This window comes from Protopterus annectens, chromosome 1.part1, assembly GCF_019279795.1.
Source record: "Protopterus annectens isolate FY-2018-M chromosome 1.part1, PAN1.0, whole genome shotgun sequence".
Classification (NCBI taxonomy): Eukaryota; Metazoa; Chordata; order Ceratodontiformes; family Protopteridae; genus Protopterus; species Protopterus annectens.
The window spans coordinates 1,856,821,757-1,856,837,847 of NC_056726.1; the positions used below are offsets into that span (position 1 = coordinate 1,856,821,757).

General features: G+C 36.7%; 1 protein-coding gene across 1 annotated transcript in view; it reads left to right on the forward strand.

Annotated features, from left to right (window-relative positions):
- KIF6 (kinesin family member 6) overlaps positions 1-16,091 on the forward strand; it is a 4,303,753-nt gene that overhangs the window by 3,037,256 nt on the left and 1,250,406 nt on the right. The window lies entirely within an intron of this gene.

Here is a 16,091-nt window from a genome sequence, read left to right on the forward strand (position 1 = left end):
AGGGGTGCTCTCTGGAGCCTTGAACCAGGTCTCAGTCACTGCACAGATATCGATGTTCTCCATTTTAAGGAGTGCCTCGAGTGAGTGCATTTTGAAATTTAGACTTCTGGCATTGAGTAGCATCACCCTCAGTTTTTGCTTGCCTGTTCCTGTTACAGTGGTGAATTTGTCATTTGAACCTTGCCTAAAAAAGGCACTATAGGGGCGGCAAGAACCTTAGCCAGTATCCAGAATCCCAGGGGTGACAGGTGCAGGCCATCTCTGGCAAAGCATTGTGGTCTGTCGACCATGTCATCCCAGGCAGACAGATACTGGATACCTTTAGAATGGCACCAGAAGCTTAGCCAATTGTTGAAGTCAATCATTTTGTCCTTGTACTGCGGCATCATTCTGGGTGATGGCAGAATGCTACTCAGGGTTAGGGTCATACCTGTAGTCCAGGGAGGTACATCTCAGGTCATTCACACCAACATGGACAATGACAGAGTCATATTTGTACTTGTTGTGGAGTGACCTGAGTGTGTGGGTTATGTGGCGGATCCTGGCACCTGACAGGCAGCTGACAGTAACCTTCTCCTTGTTTAGCCTGGTGAGTGGGACATCAGTGTGCCTGACTATAGAGTCACCTATGACTAGTGTGTTGGGTACATTGTTTTGCCTTATTGGCTGTGGTTGAGTGGCACACTGAGTCTGCGGGCTATGTGTCATTTGGGTTGTGTTGGGGGATGGAGGTTGCTTGCATTTCTACTTTGGAGGTCTCTGTTGCTTGAGCAGATTATTATTGAGAGCCTCCGCAAATGTTTTTGTATTTCTATGTGTGGATTTTGGTGGTGTAGATTTAGTGAGACTTTGTGATGAGTGTGGTGTGGTGCAAGTGTTTACCTTCTCCTCTTGACTGTCAAGTTCAGTCTTGATTGGAGAGAGCTTTACCTCCATTTTGGCTACATAAGTGCATCTCTCACAGGTTGTAGTGTTGGGCGGTAGGAGGAGAGGGTTGTCTGTGTACATGAGGCAATTTCTACATTGCCCCAAGATGCCCAGATTCATCAGATAGACAGGAGAGAACACTGGGAGCTGACCCTTGGACATGCCTGAATAAAAAAAATATTTTACTCTAGATAATTGAGGAAAGTGAGTGCAAGAGCTGTTTTTCTCTAATCAAGTGAGGAAAGTAAGTACCAAAACTGTTTTCCTCTAGGTAATGAGGAAGGTTGAGTGCTGTAGTAATTAGTAGGTTATTTAGTGCTTACAAGTTCTGAACAAGTGCTGATCATGAATAAGCAAATTCAAGTGCTAAAAGTAAGAATCTGTACCTGGACTAAAATAGTTACAGGAAAGGGGGGAAACAAGTGCAAATGTGGGCTTTTAAATCAGAAAGTTGAGAGAGATGGAAAAACTGCCCAAACGGCCAATAACTACAATTTCTGGGCCAGAACCACTCCTTATGTGGTAGATAGGTTACCTAGTGCTTACCACTCCCACTGATAAGCTAGAAGGCTTCCCTCCAACACAGAAAACTTGGGGGGCTCAGAAGCTTACATACAGTCCTGGATACAGGAAATCTGAATGTGGACTACACTAGTTACAGGAAAGGTATTTATATATATATATATTATATACATATATGTATATATATATATATATATATATATATATATATATATATATATATATATATATATATATATACATACAGAAAAGTGGCTAAAACAGCAGTCAAAACAATTCAAATACAGTGCAAGCTAGCACACTTGAGTATGTAGCAATGTTAGACCAAACAGTTTAAAAAATGCAATTAAATTAAAAATGACTAACACAATGCAGAAGGAGTCCATTAGGTAGAATGAGGTAAAGAGATGGGACTGGGGGGAGTGTCCCAGATCATATCTACAGTGGGGGCGGGCAACTGCAAAAACCTCCAAATTTAAACAACAGCACAGGAATAGGGAGGGTGGGTATGAGAAAACCAACACCTTCAGCAGAGATCTGAAAGTGAAAACTAATACAGTAAAGCAAAAATAACAGTGCACAACTCTGAAGTCAGCCAGCAATTATATAAAATTAGTCAAACAACAATTACCAGTACACAACTCTGAAGTGCCAGAAAAATATACTTAGCTCTGTATATCTCCAGATAGTTTGAAGAGCACTCTTTCAGGACACAGAAAGGCTCCAACAATGATATGCAGACTTTTTTACTAAGAGGGTCTAATTTTATGCAAGTAATCCTTGAGATGGTCAGATAACACACAGGATGTAAAACCAGTTATACCAACTTAAGACACAGAGAAATAGGGGGAGGGGGGAAAAACACCTTCAGCAGAGATCTGAAAAACTATACAGTGAGGCAAAAATAACAGTGCACAACTCTGAAGTCAGCCAGCAGTGATATAAAATTAGTCAAACAACAATTACCAGTACACAACTCTGAAGTGCCAGAAAAATATACTCAGCTCTGTATATCTCCAGATAATTTGAAGAGCACTCTTTCAGGACACAGGAAGGCTCCAATAATGACACAACACAAGCACACCAAACAAACAGCAATCCACACACATACACCTAAACTCTTACACCTAACCCTACACTAAACTATACATACACCACTAACTATCCACTTACCTTAACCCAAACCCTAACCCTAAGGTCCGTCACTATTGCACAGTCACCTCACCCGCTCCCTAACTCACCTACCCCGCCCTAACCCTCACGTCCACACAATCGCACACTTACCTGAACCCGACACTTAACTTTCCACTACAGCGCTGAAAATACCGAAGCAAAAGAAACGGACAACCAAATTCTTTCCCTAGGAAAAAATTCAGTTTTCTGATTCTTCGATATTTTCAGCGTTCACTGAAAACGGGCCGATATTAGAACACTCGAAATTTTGAACGTTTGGTGTTCTAATATAGACCCCTTATTTTGTATATAGTTTAAAAACATCCAACCTTGTTGTGTTGTCAGTTGGCTTTGGTTTTGTGTGTTAGTATTTGTAGTTGTGAATTGATTATTTTCAGGCAGTTCTTGCTTCTAGTCCTTCTTGATTCTTCTTGCTTGGCACTAAAAGCCTGAATAACTGACTTTCTGTGACAGGAGTTGGACTTTCTCTGTTGTGAGAGGCTGGCTTAGCCAGTTTCCTATCACAGAGAGTCAGAAGAGGGGATGCTGAGCTCTGGAAAGCTGCCAGGGTGGGTTTGTACAGGTGTGCAGAACGAACATGCCACTGAGGCAGTGTGAAATTCTAACATATACTGTTACAAGTAAGTAAGACATGCACAACTGTGCTTTCATCCTCCACAGATGGGGAAAGGATTTTATTCAAGAATGGTTTTAGTGCCAAAGAAAGAAAGAAAGTTCTTGGAGATCAGTTCTGGATCTTTCTTCTCTGAATCAATTTGTGATTATCCTCAAGTTCAAAGTGCTTTCACTTCACGTTACCCCTTCTTCCTCATTTGAGTTTTCTTACTACCTTAGATTTGAAAGATGTATAACATCACATTCCTATTCATCCAGATTTCAAGCATTTCTTAAAGTTGTGTGTGTCTGGATCACATTATCAGATCTCTGCCTTACTGTTTAGGCTTTCCACTGCTCCAAGAGTGTACTTAGAATGTCTAGCTGTTGTCATAGCTCATTGCATGCTATAGGATATACACATTTTCCATATTTAGATGACTTGCTTATCTTTAGAGTGTCTTTTTCAAAGTATCAGGAATCTCTCACCTGGTTAAGAGTTCTAGACAGGTTGGGATTCCAAGAGAACATTCATTTTTTTTTTTTTTTTTTTTTTTTTTACTCCACCACACAGGATTATGTTTCTGGAGTGCCGTCTGGACCCCTCAGTACAAAGAGCTTTTCTACAACAAGAAAAAATAGATCTATATTCATATCTGTTCCAGGGTTTTCCACTTGTACTTCTGTCTCAGCGAAGAAATACATCAGGATTCTGGGTCTCATGGCATCCATGATTCTCATGATACCTCTTGCAATACTCCACATGAGAAAGATAAAGTAGTATGTGAAATCTCTTTGGTCTCAACATGAAAACCCATTGTGTTTTCAAATTCCGTATGTGTAAAAAGGGGAATCACTTGGTGGAGACATACAATTTCTCTTAATCCTGGTCTCCATTCTCTGTCCTGCTTCAAAGCAGTCAGTCACTGTAGATGCCTCAGATTTTGCTTGGGTAGTATTATCAAGGGAATAAAAGTACAAGGTTTCTAGGACAAAAAAGACAGACCAAAACACATAAATATAAAACAGATGTTAACTCTTATAAAGGCTCTCAACTCTGTGCATCACCTGTAGTCCCCTGGACCTCTTCAAGAAGCCATGTTAGCATGGGATATTGATTTGCAGCATAATATCACTCTACAGACATTTTACATGCATTACATCAGAGTAAAGTTGTGTGGCAGACAAGCTGAGCAGAACCAGGGCAGACCCTCACGAATTGAATCTGAATCAGGGGGTCTTCAAAGATTTGATCCATCTGAGGGGAATTCCACCTTTTTCCTTCTCTAGAAATAGTCAGCTCCCTCCTTCCACCCCCCCCCCACCTTGTTTTTGTGTGTATTTTTTATGCCAGGGTGTTGACATATAGTTTTTTCTTTTAGTTGCAATGTTGTCTCATAGCTTAGCCTTCCTCTGTCACTTGGCATGAAAGCTGTGAAGGGCTTGGCAGCCAAACTTGTCTTTTTAGTTAGTTCAGCTTGAAGTGACTAATGGTTTGGGTGCAGAGAAGATACTCTGAAGCTTTGGAAGCTGGCCGGCTGTTAAATCCATACAGAATATAACCAACATAGCTTACCTGCAGTAGTAATCATTCGAACATCTACTGTTATTTTAAGTTTATTTACATAACTCTACTTTTTTGTAGTGGGGAATAGTGATACCTGTATTGTGGAGAGTATATTAGCGAATAGTGTTAGGGCTGCATTTGGTTAATTAAGAAGGCATAGAGGTGACCAGTCTGTGTTATTTAGTTGCTAATCTAGTAAGGGTAGCTTCTGTTATTGGAATAGATTACCTATAGTAATATGTGGTGTTGGTTTTATTGTTTTAAAGAATCAAAAGGAGGTATGGGATAGAGATAACTAAAACTGTGGAGTAATATGTTAATATTAGTACAACACTGTGCTATGTTTGAGATAATGAGGTCAGAGCTGAGTGATTACCTTTTTGTAGGCTGGGTCTTGTTAGTTGTTGAACTAATTGTTCCAGGTTAGACAAGACTAGCATTTTCCTCAGTTAATTTGAATTTGATTCCAATGCATTAAAACTGAGATTTCCTAATGTGATGGTGTTCTTAGTGAAGCCTTTGGAAAAATGTTCTAGTAGTGTATCCCTAATGCCAGAAATGGATGAGGGAGGGGGGATATAAATAATTACTGTAGTAAGAGGAGTGTGGCTTTCTATAGTGAAAATCCAATCCATTTTAGGGCTTTGTCATGCCTTTGATGGGTATGCATAGACTACATCTGAGTTTTGTTTGATTAGTAGCATGCTACCACTCCCTATTGTGTGTGGTCTATTGTCAAAAGCAGATTTATAGTTTGCTAGTATCTATGAAGAGGGGCAAGGATTAACCTTTAACCAAGTTTCAGTTATAGCAAGTATATGAGAATTTTCATTACTGATCCAGGCTTCCAGGGAAACCCATTTATTTTTGATGCTACAAGTACTGATACTGGTTATTTTTATGACCTTTGGTCTGGGAGGCAGCCTAATGTTTATTGGGTTGGTGTTGAACTGAGGTGAGGTAGACTTTTGTTGTGCAGGGCGTAGGTTGTGATGTATATCTCCAGTTTTAAGGAGTTTAAGTTTTAAGTAGTATAGGATAACCTTTATGCTCTTTGTATTCTTAAGAACTAGCTTAGTATGTTGCATGTTGCAAATGTGACTTAGGAATTGTGCACAAGATGCATATGCAAAGATATGTGCATACTTGTAGAGGAAGCAAGGAGAATTGTGTATGTATGTATGTATGTTAATATTGTCTGATTACTTGAGTGATAGATTAGTAGAGGAAGTAGCAGTGAAGTGGTCATCAGAGTGATGACCTGTAATTAAGATGATGTTGAGAAGGAAAAAATAGAATTTGTATGACAGCATGGTTTTATAATAATGCATGTATGGCATAGCAGATGGAAGGTACCAGTGTTTGAGTGTGTGTAGCTAAGTATGATGAGAGTCAGACTAGAGGAGGGAAAATGGTGTAATGAATACTGAAGTTAACTATATTGGGCTGTAATGGGTTGTGAAGAAATATTAAGGTACCTAATTGGGGTAGTGGGGATGAAGGAAAATTAGCTATAGAGTGTGTTGTGAAGAATATTTGAGGTGTTGTAAGAGGTTGTTGTTCTACAGTAAAAATGGTTGGAAAAGGAAAGAGAGTTGCAATTAATCTAAATAGGGATGTTTTGATGTTAGAGGATGGAGGTGTGCTGTTGGATGTTGGGAAAGGAGAATGGTTATTTAAGTATAAGTTTACAAATATGGGTGATGGGGAGCGTAGCAAGATGAGCAGAGTGGGGTGGCCCCCATGTCTTCCAAAAATGGTCAGTTAGGGAGCATTATCATCTGTGGAGTAAACATAAATTCTAGAGTTACTTCAGCATCAGTTTTGCCTGATCATCTGCCCTGCAACTCTGTTTGGCAAAATGTTGAATACTATTTCTTATTCACTATGCCAAAAGGAGTTAGAAGCAGCATGGATAGGGAGAAACAGATTTGCAAGATAAGGTAATGTAGAGTGCTGCAGATATTAAGCAATGTAAAACAGCCACCCTGCACTTACTTACTTACAGCCTACAGGCATTAGAGGAAGAGATAACTTCAGTTCCTAGGGACCTGAATGTAATGGGTGTATGGAAATATATCAGCTTTGTCCCTACTTAAAGCCTACAAGCATTAGAGGAAGAGATGGCTTCATTTCTTTGCTGCTAGGTCCTAGGGATATGAGCCTTATGGATGAAAGGAGATGTCCCAACTTTATTCCCTGTCCTAAGCACTGTTTAACCCTACCATGAATGAGAGATCACTGCTTGTACTGCTATAAGGATAGCTGCAGCATACCCTAGTGACACTTTTAATTCCTGAATGTAGTGTTACATAGCGCATCTATGCTGCTGGAAAAGAAATACAGCTCAAGCACCTTACTCATAATAAAAAATGTCTCAAATACTATTGGAATGGTGCATTATCTAATCATAGAGACTAAAGAAACACTCAGCCTTTTAGCTAATCAGCCTTGAAAAGTAAACGTAAAATGTAAATGTAAATGTAAAAGTAAAAGTAAAGATTACTACAAAACACTTACCTCCACTGAATTTCATATTTGATATGTTCCTTCAAAACAGGGTGTAAGTTTGCTGTTACATTTTACAGTTTGTTTAGAGACTAAGACTGTTGTTATAAAAAGCTTGTTACTGTAATGATAAAAACTGTTGTATGTAATTTCTACCTCTATATATATTATAAATACTTAATACTTATCTTTCTGACTGTTGTTTAATTATATTCTTCATTGTTTTTTTACAAAAATACCCAATACTGAATTTATACAAAATCTTATATGTGATTTTTATCTATATAGCTAATCTAATAACTTGTCCTTTTGTATAACCATTGCATGTGTTTCTGTCATGTTTTTTTTTTTTCTGGAGCTTATCTGCCTGGATCTCCACTGCAAAAGGACAGCTTGTCCAGTTGGACTTTCCCTGGTAAACATATGTAAAATAAAATAAATTAATTAAAGGGTCCAATACAAATGGGACTACTTGAACATTTCAGTTGTGGTGACCAGGGAGCTTTCTTATTCTGGAGTATTGCAGACAAAAATATCCTTTGTGTAGAGTCAGTGTGAATCAAGTGCCAGTGATATTACACAGATAAAGGAAAATTATAACTAAAGTGAGGAGTGTAAAAGAAACAAATGTACACATTTAATTAATTTGTCAATCAGGTTATTCCCACTAGCTATAGGCTATCATTATGGGAGGCCAAAGGTAGTATTCATACTCATTTGTTGTTTGGATTAGACATTAAATTGAGATTCAGTCTGATTGAGTTGATGGTAGCTCTGGTGGAGTTAAATGATCCCACAGCACCTATCAAAAACAGTAGGGGAAGTTATTAGATGACCTGGTCATGTTTTCCCCTAGTAGTATTAGTAGAAGCTGGGGTCTCCCTGAGGACCAACCTGGTCAACAAAGGATAAATAATGAACAAGTAACATGGGAACTTACTAGAAGAAGTTTGAACAGGGAAATTGTACTGATTATAATACATTTTTTTCCTCAAAGATTTTTTTATTTTTCAAAAACAGTTGAATAAATTCCATAATATTTGTATACAACATCTTAAATAATTATGTACACTATTGACATCAGCCTGCCACTATAACAGAGCTGAATGTATACAATTACTTTAAAGGTATAACAATCCAGTTATCAGAGTGTATTTGTTCAGTTATTGTAAAGTGTCAATGATAAGACTTTTTTCCATGGGTTGTTAATAAATGGCTTAGGATGAATCCTTAATTCTTTAATTTTAATTTCCAACAATGCTGTGGTCTTCAGTAGGCTGTAGAAGTCTTCCAAAGTCTGTATTGTGTTTGTATTCCGTCTTCTTGTTTTACAATTCCTTGAGATTGCAAGTATTGCCCAAACTAGATACATATTTGACTCATTCAAATGAGGACCTTCGTATACATTTAATAATACTAGGGCTTTAGATAAGTTAAACAATTCATTAAATAAAGCTTGTAAAAAGTTTTTAATACCAATTCCAAAATGGCTTAATTTTAACACAGTCGAAAAAATGTGATTCCAATATGCACTGTGTATTTGCTCACACCTCCAATATATTCCCTTTGTGGAAGAATTAATTTTAGTAATTCTGTCTGGAGTTGAGAATACTCTGTGCAAGCATTTCCAATTGAAAACTTTCCAGTATTATGTAAAGGATGTATGTTTTATTGATGATAAAATATTTGATTTAATTTCTTCAGTTAGCTGTAATGAGTTTTGTTTATATAATTCCAATATGAGGATTTGGGTGTTGTTTTATAATTTATCAATATCTCGTAAAATTTTGAAATGCTATTTCCCATGTCATAATCATTATATATGATTTCATATAGGTATTTCCTAAGTTTAGGTATGTCTTTAAATGAAGAATTATTAATTATGCTGCATAAATCTTGTGAATACGTCAGAATGCTTTGCATAGTTAGCCAATCTTATTGTGGAAGTTTGTATGCTGTTTCTATTGTTTACATATCCAGAACTTTTAGATCTTTGATACATTGAAACCAACAAACAAATCCTTTCTGTTCCCAGGAATTAATTATTTCTCTGTATATTTATGTGGATAGCTCTTTGTAACTTTGAATGGTATTAAAAGATCAAACCATATTTTTAAATATATATTTGCATTAATAATTTTCCTAAATGAGTCAATGTAATAATTAAGCATGCGAGTTTTAGTCGGCTTAGTTATGTTATATTGCATACTAATATATGTGCCATGGCAAATTGTTTTTACCTGTTTGAATTTTTTTTTGTAAGTCAAATTACTTTATTGATATTACAATTAGTAATTTTTTCCAATTTGCAGAATAATTTTGACTTATCCAGTCTGAGATTGTTTTAGATATTGATGCTTTTATATATGTTTCTATATCAGGAAAGTTTAATCCTCCCTGTTTCCATGATCTGATATGATGTATTAAAGCTATTCTTTTTCTTTTGGGAAACAAAAACAATTTTTATTAGGGATGAGTTTATTTATTTGAGTATATTCCTTTCTGGATATATATATATATATATATATATATATATATATATATATATATATATATATATATATATATATATAAAATCTTGGTGGTAAAACTATTTTTATTAACTGTAGTCTATCTTCAAATATTAATATTATTTTGTTCCACTTTTCCACAGAGATTTTAATTGTATTGATGATATTATTGTAGTTTTCTGAGACTATTCATTATTATCCTTGCATAACTCAATTCCTAGATATTTTAAGGTAGATTCTTGTTTCCCTATAATGTGATTCCCCTTCATCTGCAATTCTTTTTTTTTAAAGTAAAAGTTTTGATTTATTGAAATGGAGTCCTGAAGTCCTGTAAAATGTGTCAATTAAAATATTTAATTCTTGTAATGTCTCTTTTGTATTGGATAATGTTAATGATATGTCATCAGCAAAAAGTATTACTTCAGAATTGTATTGTTCATAAACATCTACTCCTTTGATTTTTGTATTGCTACATATTGAATCTGCCAATATTTCAATAGCCGAAACAAATAGAATTGGTGACATGGGACATCCTTGTTTAGTACATTTTGTTATATGTATAGATTCAGAGGTGAAAGGACCTAGCTTAACATATGCTAAATTATTTGTATATATATTCTTTAGTAGTTGAACAAAGGAAGGAGGAAATTCAAATAACACCAACATTTTGAATAAATAGTCCCAATATAGGGAATCAAATGCTTTCTCTATATCTAAGCCAGTTATGAGTGCTTCTTTATTTTCTTTACTAATATAATCTATAAGAGAAATTATCCTTTTAATTTTGTCATGTGTATGTGTCTATGATATATAAATCCAGTCTGATCATTATTTATTGTTTTGGATAGTGGTATGTTCATTCTGTTAGTTAATATTGTCATAAATATCTTATAGTCATTATTTAATAATGATATAGGTCTATATGAGGTACAGAGATTTGATGATTTGTTTTCCTTTAGGATTGGTGTGATTACGGAATATCTCCAAAAGGGTGGTATTAAAGCTTGTGACTGAATTTGTAATAGAGTTTTATGGAAGAGGGATAGTATCTTTGAAGGAAAAAGTTTATATATTTCCAAAATTATGCCATCTATACCTGGAGCTTTATTATTTTTATCCTCTTTTATTGTATTTGTAATTTATTTATAGGATATGGGTGCTTGCAGATCTAGTTTAAATTTTTCAGTTTTTTTATATTAGAATATTTTTCATCTAGATTTAATTGATCAATATGTATATTTTCTTTTTGGAAATGTTCCATATAGTGATTTCTGTAGGTACCAAAAATGTCACCTATGTCTGAGACAGTTTTCCCTTTCTTTTCATGGAAGATATTTTTAATGTTATTAGCTTTTGATTGTATTTTGATTCTTGTAGATAAATTATGTAGATATTTGGGAGAAGTGACCAAGGTATTAATTTTTAGTTTTTCTAAAGCTAAACTAGTTTTATGTGTTAGAATTTCGTTGTATTTATTGTGTAATACTTCTTCTTTCTTTTTCATCTCCAAATTATTTTGATTTTTTTTCAACTTTTACTGACAAAAGTTTGGATTGTAGATCTAATAATTCAGAATCCCATTCTCTGATTTTTTTATACCAAGTTAGGGTTTTACCATATATGTGTGCTTTTAATTCAGATAATAACCAGGGTTTGAACTCTTTAATTTTAGTTATATATGCTGGAATTCTGGAGTTAAAGATTAATGGCTTGTACCCATTTTGAAGTTTTAGTCTCAATGAATTGTGGTCTGAAAAGGGGCAGGGAGTGATTGAGAAATTAATGATTTTAGAGTGTAAGTCATGGGCAGCAAATATTTTATCTATTCTAGTTTGGGTACCAAATCTGTGATCTTCATGGGAAAACAACAAAGATTTATCTTCTTTAAATTGGAAAGTCTCTACAAGAGGAAATGATTCTACCCACTTGTTTAAAGCTTTTGATACAGCAGATGCACGCAGCGGCCTTTTATTTGTAGTTTTAGAAATATCAAATATACAGTTAAAAATCTCCTCCTAATATTAAGGTGCCTTTATAATTACTGGAAATGAAATCCAAGTGTTTTTTTAATAGTTCCTGATCCAATGCTTGCAAACCAGTATAGATTGGCTAGGGTCCATATTCTGTTGTTATATTTAACTATTACTAATGCCATAAGGCCTTCTTTATCTTCATACTTATAAATGATTTCTGGGTTAATCATATTTATTTTCCATAAGATTGTTACCCCTTTTGTCTTTGTCTTATAAGTGGGTTGCACCAATATCATATATTCCTTAGGATTCCATTTGTAATTGTCATTTGTTTTGAAATGAGTTTCTTGAAGGAAGACAAATTGTGCTTTGTTCAATTTTAAATATTTCAGAAGATTTGATCTCTTGCTACGATTAAGCCATTGGTATTTAAAGATAATAAAGTTAAATTCATCTTAGGTTATTTAGACTATGTATTTTTTGTTTTATTGTGACTATTAAATATTTTCCTCTGATAACTATAAAGTATATATTTGAGCTTTTAAAGGAAATGATCAGTTTTATACTTTGAGTGCTTACCAATAAAGTAATGTTTTGGTCAGGCATACTAAAAATGTTTTTGTGAAATAAATTTAAATTAATAAATGTTAACAAAACTAAGATCCACACTAGTCATGGAATGAAAATCATTCCTAATCTGATGGATAAACCTAAATCCATCAGATTATCAGTCATACCTTGACAATCCAGAACATTTGAGCTCCATAAATTGAATTATCATATGGAGAATATTTGTAATGGGAATAAGCAATCTTTATATTATTTTGAATAGATATAGTACTATTGTAGATTAGACAGAATTCTAATACAATATAAATGTCTACTTATTGTATAAACAATTAATTCATGAAAGATAGATGACAAGCAATTCAGTTATAGTAAAGTAGGATGTATATATAAAATCTCAGTAAAAGATTATAGCACACAGTTATTTAACATATTCACCCTTATTGAAGTCTTTCAAAACGTATTACTTAATATAAATAGATGGTAATAATATTTATACCTAATGTTTATAATACAATATATTTTACTGGGTATATCAGTAGTTATATTTTATTGTTTACCAGCATTTAAGTAATCACATTGTATGTTGCTAACTTACTTAAAGCATCAAGTTTGTTTTATGTAAACATTGATGAAAGTTAGTGTATTTTAATTATCAGTGCATCCTTCTTCCCCCCATTTCCTACACATAAGGATTTTCATATCTGTCATTTCTTATTATAAAATGAGTGAAATTATAGGTTAAAAACAACAAATTCACTTATTGTGATTAATGATTACAAGTTCCCTTTCCATATTCATAAATTGCCATTTTATGGCATATACTGAAAGTTTTTAGAGTTAACTGGCAACATTCTATTTTGTATAATCAGCAAAGGTTAAACTGAGTGATTATTGTCAATTTAATACTGTTTGTCAGAATGTGATTGTTATATTCTGTGACATTCCTAGTTCAGGCTTCTGTTGTTTCCATTGAACAAATTTGTCAGTTTGATGTCATGTATAAAACATTAGTTACCTTGGTAACAGCTTAAGTATTATGTATGGTCAATATGTTACAAAACCACAATTCAAGTTAAAGCAACTATATGACTTGCTATGCACATTTACTTATATGAGAAAATCATCATGCTTCCCCTTGATGTTCAATATAGTGTATGTCTGTATGACAAGTTAAAACAGTAGTGTTATCATACTTAAGCTCATGTTATTAAACTGTCTATTGTCAATTTAACAGAAGCAGATGGTCACCGTCCTTAACTTAACAAAAATAAAATAAAAAAGACGGCACAGATTACCCAAAAAAAGTTTTAATCACAAAAATATTACACAGTAAGTGCTTTCATCACCTATAGTGACTTCTTAAAAATGAAAGCACTTACTGTTTAATCTCTCACTGAGGACATGGGTTTGGATGATGGGGAAGGTTCCCCCAGATCACCTCCCGAGGGTGTCTCCTTCGGAGACATCATAGAAATCTTGCACCAGTGGGGAGGTTGGTCCTCCCCAAAACCTTCCTCGGACAAATCCATGTTCCTGGAGGCTTTCATCACGGCCTGTCTACATGCTGGGTGTCCCCTCCCGCAGATCCCTTGGTGGACTTGGTCACCTTGCAGGCTTGGAAGGAGCTGGACACTGTGAAACCAATCCCTAAAAGACTGGACAAAATTTTGAGCCCCCGTGCAGGCAGACCGGTGTGGAATAAAGGGTCCCCTGTAGATGCTACGGTGGTAGCAGCCACCATCAAAAAGGAACTAGCCCAGGGAGAGTTCCTTGGTCTATCCCCCTGACCGCGAGTCTAGGATGACGGACTGCCTAGGGAAGCTGGTTTATGCATCAGTGACCTTTTCTATCAGGGAGCTGAATTGTCTGGCCCATGTTACTAGACTACAGCGTGACCTGGTTAAGAAACTGGCTGAGTCTCCCCTAAAGTCCATGTTGCAGGAAGACAGAGCCACATTCTCCACGAGGATGGCTACCTTGGCAGCGGTTTCAAACATGTCCATGCGACTCCTCTCACACGTGACTGAAGGAGCGGCTAGGGCGACTGGCTCTGGCCTGTCCATGAGGCATTATGCCTGGCTCAGATTATGTCAGTTCACGGAACCCTTTAAGGCATCTTTTGCAAACACCCCTTATGACGGTTCTTCCCTCTTTAGTAAGACCATCTGAGACACATTGGTCCAGAGTGAGAAAGACGGAAAGACATTGTCTGCCATCAGAATCCACTACACGAACCCTCAAAGATCCTTTTCCTGGAATCAGCGAGGGCAAAAGAAGATGTGGTTCTGGAAGTCTCAGTATTCCCAGGACACTCAGGGCTCTTCTTACCCTAGAAGCAGAGGGAGACAGGATAGACACCAGCCAAGAGGCAGAGGGGGTCCAAGGAATTTTGGGTCTCGAGAACCTTTCTTGGACAGGCCTGCACAGCAACCATGAGGGGTTGCCTGACTGCTCTGCTCTGGAGGCATTCGGGGGTCACCTATCATTGCATTTGGTGGCATGGGAGTCCATGTCATCAGACCATTGGATTCTTCAGATAATTTCCAGAGGCTATTCAATCCCATTTGTGGTTCCTCCTACACCTTACAAACACCACCCGAACATACTACCCACGCAAAGGGAGGAAGCAGCACTAGAAGTTTCCAAGCTGCTGGAGAAACGAGCCATCAAACCTGTCCCCCGAGATCAGTCCAGATCGGACATCTACTCCAGGTTTTTTTTGGTGCCAAAAAAGACCTGGGACTTAAGGCCCATTCTGGACCTATCTACTCTGAACCTGTCAGTTGCCAAGGAGAAGTTCCGGATGGTCACTTTACAGTCCATCATGCCATACCTGCAAGAGAGCGACTGGATGTGCTCATTCCACCTTCAGGATGCTTACTGTCACATAAAGATACACAGAAGCTCCAAGAGGTTCCACCACTTCCAGCTAGGAGCCAATCATTATCAGTTCCAAGCCCTACCCTTTGGTGTCATCACAGCCCCCAGGGTGTTCACCAAAGTGATGCCAGTAGTAGAGGCTCACGTGAGACTTCAGGGGATTCATGTCTACCCTTACCTGGATGATTGGCTCCTTACTGCTCCCACCAAGTGTCTCCTTTGTCGGACCAGAGATTATTTCCTAAAGCTTGCACACTATCTAGGGATCACAATCAACACAGCCAAATCCCTTCTGAATCCTGACCAGGTGATAGAATACATAGGGGCACAGATAGACATGCTACAGACAAATATTTTCGTGACCATGGAGAGAGTTAGAAACCTAAGGATGCATGTCGCCTTCATTTACTGATCTCACCTTCCCTCAGCAGAATCTGTCTTGAGGGCCCTAGGTTCTATGGCAGCGAGGATAACACTTCTTCCGTGTGCTCGATTACATATGCGAGTACTACAGTGGACTCTAGCGTTGCAATGGTCCCTGTTGGATCTTCCGTTGTCTCACCCAATACACCTCAGCCAAGTCTGCAGGTCATCCCTTCTTTGGTGGATGCAGTCTTTGGAAATTTTGGAGGGACGACCTTTTGTTCCAGCTCTTGCCTAAGCCACAGTGACCACGGACACCTCTCAACTAGGGTGGGGGGACATTGTTCAGTAAGAACAGTCCAAGGCATGTGGTCCACAATCGAGACCAGTTTGCTTATAAATGTTCTAGAGATGAAGGTGGTTCTTTTAGATTTGCAGACCCTTCATGCCTTTCTACCTCTGGGAACCATTGCAATCCAGTCA